We start from the raw sequence: 9781 nt of genomic DNA on the forward strand, positions 1-9781 counted from the left end.
ACATGATTGTAGATCTATGATGGTAATAACGACAATAATTCTTTCACTCTAAGGCTGAAATACTCATATTACTACACTGTTTCTCATTTGTAATACAAGGGATGCTTTATTATTTGTCTAAGACAATGCATGAGTTATCATATTGAAATATTTGCATATATAGCTTGCACCTGAGTTTTTATAGCCACAAGAGTCAGTTTCTTTATTGTGTAGTGTTCATTCACATAAGTTCTTTTTGCAATAGAATATGGCTTGGGTTTTGACTCTCGAATGATTTGTTTCTATATTTATTTCTAAACCTACTTTTCTCATGATAAAAAGATAGAGTCGAATATTTCATGATAAGATGATGTGGGTTTTTTGTTGAAATAGATAAATGGTTAGAGGTTAAATTATTTGGTTATATATATATATATATATATATATATATATATACACAAGAGTGAATACAGTAAGAAGTCCTGGGGATATTTAGGGCTTAGGTTTTGTTACCTTTCATTGTTGTCCATTAGTTGTTGCAACGTTGCTTAGTGGGTGAATTCAACTAATCCTAAGTCCCTTTTATTTTGATGCTTGCAAAGAGAACCTAAGTGCCTTTGTCCTTTAGACAATTGAGAAAGGCATTAGGTATGCTAACCTGTAAAGATCCTAGACCATAAGCTTTGTTCCTTACTTTCCTTATGTGTGATAAAACCACAAAGGGTTCTTGACTTCCTTTGTCATATGGACGCTAAGCATGGTATTAGGTTTTCCAGCCTAGAAGGAGAAAAAATTAAAGAGCTTGGTGGCCTTTAGTTAGGGTTTTATTTTTTGTGTTTCATTGAATATGCCACTAGGATTTCTTTGGTAAATTGAGCCTATGAGATTGAGTTATCGTAGAGATTGATGATATGATTTGATGCTGATTGTGTGAGTTTCCTTAGATAGGCAGAGTTTGGTTTGTAGGATGTTATAGGTGTTTTCCTAGCATGGATTGTGTTGTGCCTTGAAGTTTACAAAGCCCAGATTGACATATTAAGTGTTAAGACAATAGTTTTTCAAAGACCACACTCAACAGGAGAAACCCTTTGAACCCAACTTGAACTTAATACATAATTTGAGATTCTAATGGATATTTATCCAGCTAATGAGTTTCTTTTGCAAGGGACACAAACCTACCTATTATTGCTTGATCCATCATGAACTAGATGTAATTGGTATTTTGATTAGTCTTGATTGCATAATTTGGCTTAATATTAGTATGAGGCATGCAATGCCTAGGTTTCCATGGCCCAATTGTGGCACCAAATATGGATTACAATAGGTCAATAATGTTGGAATCCATTTTAGGACCCTAAATTGAAGGGTTTACTTGGTGATAGATATATTTTAGATATCTAATTGGTCCATGGGATTTTGCAGCTAAGACTTCACTTGTGCCAATTAGGGAGACACTCTTCCCTTCATTTCAAGGGTGTTATGCAACAAAATATTTTGAAGGAGGGGGTCGTATCCTCCTTAGAAAAGTGGCCATTGGATGAAAGGTGGGAGGAAGAGTATCTTGGATTTGATAAACCCTAGTAGTGTGCTTTACTTTCAGTTATCATTGCACCATGGTGATGTTATTGACAAACAATGATCGAAATGTAAGGGTGCTCCACGAGGTATGTCTAACACTCCTCCTATAGGCCTCCAATGACTCCAAAAAAACTTCTAAGCCATGTAATCCACATTATTATTTCTTGTTGCATGAAAATTGTCACAACCCAAACATCCTCAATTCAAGTCTCAACCTCCATGCAAGCATCCAAGCTAACCCATGCAATCATGGGACCAATTCCCTCCTATAGGATGCCAAATAATCCTCCTCTAATGCAAGGAATTATGATATAGATTGGATCATTATATTATTTTTCACCCATATTGATTCTTTTAGAGTGGAATAATTGGAGGAACCAACTCACAAAACCATTTTTACCAGTAGGTCCTAACTTGGCAAATTAGGGTCTAAAACCTTCTGGAAGCAATTTAGGGAATTAAATTAATTTTTTTGGGGGTAAAATTTTATCGCTTAAGGCCACACACTATATCAATATTATATACACATATACCTTCCAACAGTGCAAGAAATGCGTCAAATGAAGTTCATATGCAAAATTTATGCCACTTCGATGTTGATATTCCTATTTTAACCACCATGATTCAAGTGGATGCCATGTTAGCCCCCATTATTTATTGAAAAGGGGCTAGCCACATGATCATGATAAAGAAGACTCTAGATGATTCAATATTTTAACTCTATTTAAGAGTTGAAAGAGTAAAAAATAACCATTTCTAGGCTATTAGGCCACATTATAACTAGACCATTAAGAGAAAAATGGGTTCCATTCTATTCAATTGCATTTTGTTCCGTAGATGAATAGAGTAGTTGAGAGTGGATAGAGAGAGAAAACATGAGGGTTTGTGGAGTATAGAAGCCCATGGGCCACATGTCTCACTCTTTTTTACTTTCATCCATTTCATTTAGAGAAAGAGAGATCAGAGTAACCTCAACTTTCAACTCAGTTTTGATTCTCCATAATGTAGAGCTCAATGAACCTTTTGGATGTATTATTATTATTATTATTATTTATTATTTATTATTTATTTTATTTTATTTTATTTTTATTTTTATTTTTTATTTTTTATTTTTATTTTTATTTTTATTTTATTTTTATTTTTGTTTTTTATCTTTTATTTTTTATTTTTTTTATTTTTTATTTTTTATTTTTTATTTTTTATTTATTTTTAGTTTTATTTTTATTTTTTATTTATTTATTTATTTTTCTGGAATAGACTAGAATTATTTCTTTTGGTAGGCTTCCACTACTCCCAAAAGATCTATATCATCCTAATCCATATATCCCACTTCTAATTCCTCTTGATCACCCTCCTCCATGAGGGGTTCCATGTGTTGATATTTTAATGTCATAGGTTGAATATTTTAAGTTTACTTCACTTGTTTTACACTCGATCACTATGGTGCTAGAAATAGTCATCATTTTTATGGAAGGATCCTTTATGGAGGAGGTGAGCACTAGTATTGCAACAATAATGTTGTAGCTCCCAAGGGCTCCTCAACTCAAATTATAAACCCGAGGTTCGTACAAACTTCGAGAGTACACTACTATATGCACAACAAATAGGATTCCACTCGTTCCACCCTCAGTTATGACATTAGATCAAAAAGTGTTCAGAGACCCTTCCTCATACTGAATTAGAATGAAATAATGATAATAAAGGGACAAGTGGAAATTTCTTCTAGCTATGAAATTAGAAATTCCATTGACTCAACCTGTAAAAGCTTAACTAATTAATTAATGAAAGGACAAAGGCTAATCTACTTGCAAAAATAAAGCTACGTTATCTTGCAGAATTCATCAAATTAAATCATCTACTTGCAGAAAGGAAACTAATTTATCTTTCATAATTCATCAAACTACCAATCAAAGTTGCATGTACCACCAACCTAGTTCATACTTTCTCATAAATCAGTAATGTACTTGCATGATAAATAAACTAACTCTACTCTATTTTTGCAATGAAGAAAAAGAAGGTTTGGAGTGGCCTACGAGATTTCCATGGTCATACTATCACAGCTTGGGGTCATTATGCATCTATGCTAAGTCAAATTTTTAGCGGGGATTGAAACTAATGAAGGAAAATTCTGCTACAAATTTGCTACAAGTGATTACTAAAGGAATCCTATAATGCTATCGGTAGGCCTGCAATGCTATAGGAGGGCATCTGAGTGGTTTTTGAAGGTGAAAACACTGTCTTGAGGGTATGAAGAGGTCTATAGTAGTTGAAGAAAATGAAAGGAGGTTGGTTTGAGCTGCTATCAAGGCTCAAGACATTCGGGAGGCCTGTCTTGCACTAGGATGAGTGCTCTCAGTGTCCTAGGAAGAATGGCTTATAAAACAAGTTTTTTGGATAGATTTTGGAAGTGGAAGAAGAAGATGAAGGAGCTTAGGATGGAAGTGGAGAAGGTTCCCTTCCATGCAGATCAACCAACCCTGAAATCACTCACATGCATGCATCCATTTATCATTAATAAAATGAAATAACCTATGATGGAAAAGATGAGTTGAATTTAAATAACATATAAGCTACTTCTAAACTACAGAAAGAAAATGTAAAACAAGACAAAGAACACAAATCTATTTCCAAGAAATCATAAACACAATCTTTTTGGGTTGTTGTTGTGAATCCTTCCACTCATTCTCCCACAAGAGAGGTGATGTAGAGGCTGAAACCACATAATTTTATAGATTAATCTCTACTAAAATGAAAGAAAATATGAATTGCTTGGAATCAAGAGGAAACATAAGTACAATAAGAGGGACCAAAGCCTCGGGGTTGGGCCCAAACCCAAGGGTCTTATCCCTTTGACACTAACTCAGATGCAACTTAAAATCCATCTTCCCATTATAAAAAAGTGCAGGTCTAATACATCATATAAAAGTTGAAAATAACAATGTCAAGCTTGAAGCTCAATAGCTACACCTAGTTGAATAAAAACTTCAAATCCTCACAAACTATTCTTCTAGTTTATTTATACAAAAGGGTAGCTGAAGAAGCTCCCTTGAAAGTAGGATTGGTTCCCTTCTTGATCTCGAAAATGGTGGATCTTGTCCTTCTTGATCTTCACTTGGACTAGGAATCACTCGACTGCCAATGATCTCGAATTGGTGATAGAGGATATGGTGACCCCAAGATGAGTTTAGGGGGTTAAGGAGGTGGGGAAACCCCCTAGATTCTCTCAAAGTTGTCTCCATTTAGCACATCCATAGTAATATCCTAAAAAGTTCTTCATTTTCTTGCAATTAATCCACATTATGCCACATAATATGAAAAACACCTTTTACTGATCTTACTAAGCATAATATAATGAAAAATGTGAATTAATGTAAGAGAAATATAGTTTTAAGGATCAAGGATGGCATATTTATCTTTAAAATGTACCTACTGATGGGACTCATCATCACCCCCATACTGAAGGTGTTGCTCATCCTTTGAGCAACTCATTCATCCATGTGCAGTTCTTTCATGGCCCTGGAGGCCTCCTTGACATTCAAACGCTCCTCAGATGGTGTGCTCTCTTGGGGGTAAAAAACTACATTCCTCTCTATCTTTGTCCATTCCTTCTGCTCTCCTACTTCATCTCTTCCTTCTTGTAAGCCTAAAAACAAGGGTGGATTGAGATTGAGTCTTATGCACCTGATTTTCATCCTCTGCATGATCTTGTTGTTTAATTGTGTTCTATCCAAGGAATTCCTTAGCCTTTCAGGAGAGTGATAATATATGCTTTGTAGACTGTGGGGTAAGGCATGCCATCTCCTATGGAAATCTTGTTGACTTTTTCTTCCCAACAACCTGAATGTGTCTTCAAAGTGTAGAATGACTTGATCCTAGGTAGCAATGTATTTGGGTGCTAAAAAAACATCATTGGAGATGATGCCATGATTTCTAATTATAACCTTTGGTCTTACTAGCTTTGCCCTGATATACAATGATTCCTTTTCCTCCTTTTTCATTACCCTTTTCACTTCCTTAGCTCTTGTCTCCACATGAGTCATCCAAGATGCTAAAGCTGTCAAATTCATATCTCCCAATCTTGAATTGGGATCCCAAAAATTCGTATTTGTCAAAGTGAGGTTGTGCATGTAAAATTCAACAAATTTTGCTCTATCTTCCATGTTAGGTTAGTTGAAAAATTCAATGAACTGTTTGTAGTCTTGAAAGGGTAGATATCCATATTGTGCCAAAGTTTTTATTTGGAATTGTAACCACTATTCTTTGAGAAAGAGGGCATAATCATTTGATGGTTGTATGCATTGCAGTGCTTCCATGGAGAGACTTGCCATGGTGGCAAGTTATGTTTCTTTCTTTTGTAGCCTCTCTCTCAACCTCATGTTTTTTGCTTGTTGTTGCTTCTTCATTATGGACTATCTCATTCTCATCTTACTTCACTCTTTTCTCATTTCAATGAACTTTTATTCCATGATGCCTACATCATCTACCTTCTTAGATTTAGAAATTTTCATCCACCTGTGGGTTCTACCTCTCTATATTTCAAACCCATAAAGGAGTGGGATTGCAAATTTTCAGGGATAATCCTTCCTCCTTCAATGAATATGTAGTAGGAGCTCAAGCTAGGTTGTGGGCTAGGTTCTTGGAGCTCTCATAGGTATTTTCCAATAGTCTTTGAGGTGGTGACTTCCTCTTATGAGTCTTTCTTGGGCTACTGTAGCTTCCCCTATCCTGCCTGTAGTAGACTTTGCCCCTCCTATAGTAAATCTTGCCTCTACTGTAGCAAACCCCGATCCTCCTATAGCTTCTCTTTTTCTTCTTCCTCAAAGGAAGATTGTGCCCTTGGCTTCTTGAAGGTGACAAAACTAGTGATAGGCCTACTCATAGGTGATATGGGTGACTTGGTTTTTGTTTTAGGAGGAGTGACCTCCTCAAAATTTCCCTGACTGGGTCCTATTTCTTCCTTTTTTCTTGGTGACTCATCAATAATTATAGGAACCCTTGTAGGAGTTTGTGGCTTCCCTTGTCTAATTCTAGTGCTCTTCCTAATTTTGAAATACATTTGACTTGGTCTTTATTGCTTCCTCTTAGGCTTGACAACAGTTCCCAATGTAGCTAAGGTTGTAACTACTTCTTTTTTAGTGTCTTCTTCTCCTTGGGGTGGAGAAGTCCTCTTAGGGCTTATTATTTCTTATCCTTTCTTCTCCTTCTCTTCTCCTTTCATCTCTACTTCTCCTTCCTCTGTTTTTCTTCTTCTTCTTTTGTTCTTGGTGCCTCTTCCTCCTCTGTTTTCTTTCTTCTTCTTCTTCTTCTTCTATTCTTGATGCCTCCTCCTCGTTTGTCTTTGCTCCTTCTTCTTCCTTTGTTTTTACTTCTCTTCCTCAAAAACTAGAGGCTAGATTCTCTCTTAGTGTGAGGGCTTGTGTTTCTATGAAAGTATCCCTATCCATGTCCACAAATTCGTTCCATATGGGAGGGATTCGCAAATGGTTTAGAACATCTACCACTATCAATTTGATGAGGCCATGGTGAGCTATATGCTGGTGTTTTTCTCCCCTTACCTTCTGACTCATCTCCATGAAAGACTGCAGAAGGAAATAGGGGACATTAAGTCTTTGAGAAAGTGGTAATTCTGCCTTGAATCTTAGCTCTGGGAGCAACCAAAAGTGGTAGGAATAAACCACACTTAACATCCCTTCACAAGATATATATTTAAGGATATGATGAGCTACCACATCCCAAGGGTAAGGTACACTTTCTCTTCTCACTCCATTCTTGTCTTCTACATGTTTTTCTTTTGTAAGGAAGAAGTTTTTCCTAGCTGTGACACTTACTTGCTTGTCTTCTTTGCTCCATCTATTTCCTAAAGGCAAGGTGGTCACTATGATGATAGTTTCAGGGTTGCTGATATGGCCAACCCTATGAAAACAATTGTGGCACTCTCTTCCCATTGAGAGTGCAATGCCATGGCAAATTCATGGGCAATATCATCATCATATGCCTTTAGTAGCTCAAAGAAACCCAACCACTGGTGGTTTTATAAGATGTCAAATACAAGAGGGTGTTGGTGAATTATCCTGGTGTATGAGGGTTCCCTTATGTTAAATCCTCCCCCAATATCTTCTTTATTACTCCTTTATGCTATGTGTGGAATTCAAAAAATTCAAGCAGTCTCAGTGGTGAAATAGTGGCATAATAAAATGGTGAAACAATGGAATAGTTCTTGCTAATAGTGAGGAATAAGGGTGCTCGAATTGATATCAACCAAACTATTTTTTTTTCTATTAACTACAAAAACTTCCAAAAGGATCCCCTACTAATAAATTGACTGCTATAGGCTCTTAATTTCAAGCAGAATACCTATGAAATTGGGTGTAGAAACAAAGAAGGAGGGTATCACTTACTTCTTATCAGAGAAATTCTGGATGTGCATGAAGGTTTTGACACAATGTCGAGCCACTGTAACTCCTTTTCCTCCTCTCAACTATTCCTCTATCTCCTCTTGTTCCCCCTATAGAAGTTGCAGGTCTCCTTGTAGCTTTCTCCTGTAGCACTATACAGGCAGGGTTCGAAACTCCTTGGTGGTACTCTAGACTGCTTGATGCACTAGCTCGTCCTTCCTCTACCTGTTTTTGGAATGAGTGTTAGTGAAAATGAAGTCAACCAACTCATAATATCCTTTTTTTTGTTAAAATATTGGAGCGCTATAGTGATTTGGCATTAACATGAGTTTCCTGTTTTGGATAGTTGTCCACACTAATTGCAATCATCTCTCCTTCCTTGTGATTATCACCCCACTCTTCGAGGACACCACTTCATTTTGAGTTGACATTGCCACGTTGCATGGGTGACTTAACTCACACTTGGGTTTACTAGTCAAGGGTGGCCAATTTCACTGGCCATCTCCAGCCTATTAAAATACCTTTTCTTGCTTAAAACAAAATTTTGTCATTTTTATGCAGAGGGAGGGGGTTAGAGTTTCCATACTTGAGCCTACCTGTGGATCAAACTGCTGCAAAGGTTTTCATGATGGAGATGGACCATACATAATTATGATCAAGGGATGTGACCTCTTTGACTTATTTCCTGTGCATGTCTTCATTTTTTATGCTACCTTAACTATTGCTATTACTGTGTGTTTCCAGGTGCCTCTTTTGATATCCATGTTACTACTACTGTTGGAAATTATCCTAGAGAATGAGGTGTCTCTTCATAGCTAAAAACTAAGCTTCCTCATCCCTTCTGGTGGTCGAAAAAAGCATAATATCAGTGATTACTGTGTGGCTATACAAGCTGCTACAGAAGGAGTATTTTTTTCTCCCCTTGAAGTCTCCAGTTTGCATGAGGGAGATGAGGGAGATGATGATGAGCTATGAGGTCTTAAAGTAGGACAAAGTGGTTAATTTTGAGCAAAGTTTTGGTGAAATGAGTGGATGGATGATGGATGTGATGGAATAGTCATAAGAGGACATTATTTATCATTTCTTAGAGCCAGGATAGTCTTTTGGATTGTTTTCCTCCTCGGATATCCCTTCTGTAGCTTCACAGACTCCTCTTGTAGCATTACAAGACCTGCCTCTAGCAATACAGGTCCTTCCTATAACATCACAGAGAGGAGGTGAAATTTATATTTCTTGTTGATAGGATGGTGGAGAGAGATAGTAATATGAATGGATAAGATGGGCATGAGTTTTATGGATAGAGGAATGGATGATATCTTGTAGGTCTTGGCTTATAGCCATGAAATCTTCAATTGTGTACAATTATACAAAACAAAAGAAAGGTTATCAAATATGATACAATATTCTTCCTTATTCTCTTTTTTATTTTTATTTTTATTTCTCTTTTTCTTGAGACACACAAGCTTCATTTAGAGGAGGTTTTCAACTTGCATGCCTGCCCTAGGTGCCTCAAGGGAGGTTTTCACCTAGGGATATTTATTATTATTATTATTATTTCTCTTGGGCTTCCTTAGAGAGGTTTTCAACCTTGGAGTTGGCCTCAGATGCCTGATAGATATTTTCATACATGCCTTTTATTTATTTTTATATTTTTTAAATTTCTAGGAGTGTTATGGACAAGAAGCTCTGAAACTCCCAATCACATTCAATTCTTTGCTGACTGAACTGATAAATTCCTCCTTGGATAGAGGTCTTCTATATAACTTCAACCTGTAACCATTTACAAGAAAGGGAGTGCCTTCCTCATCAATGGTTCTGATTTGGATAGA

This window comes from Pinus tabuliformis, chromosome 9 (assembly GCF_031772625.1).
Source record: "Pinus tabuliformis cultivar Carrire ecotype Pingquan chromosome 9, CPIR1, whole genome shotgun sequence".
Taxonomy (NCBI): Eukaryota; Viridiplantae; Streptophyta; class Pinopsida; order Pinales; family Pinaceae; genus Pinus; species Pinus tabuliformis.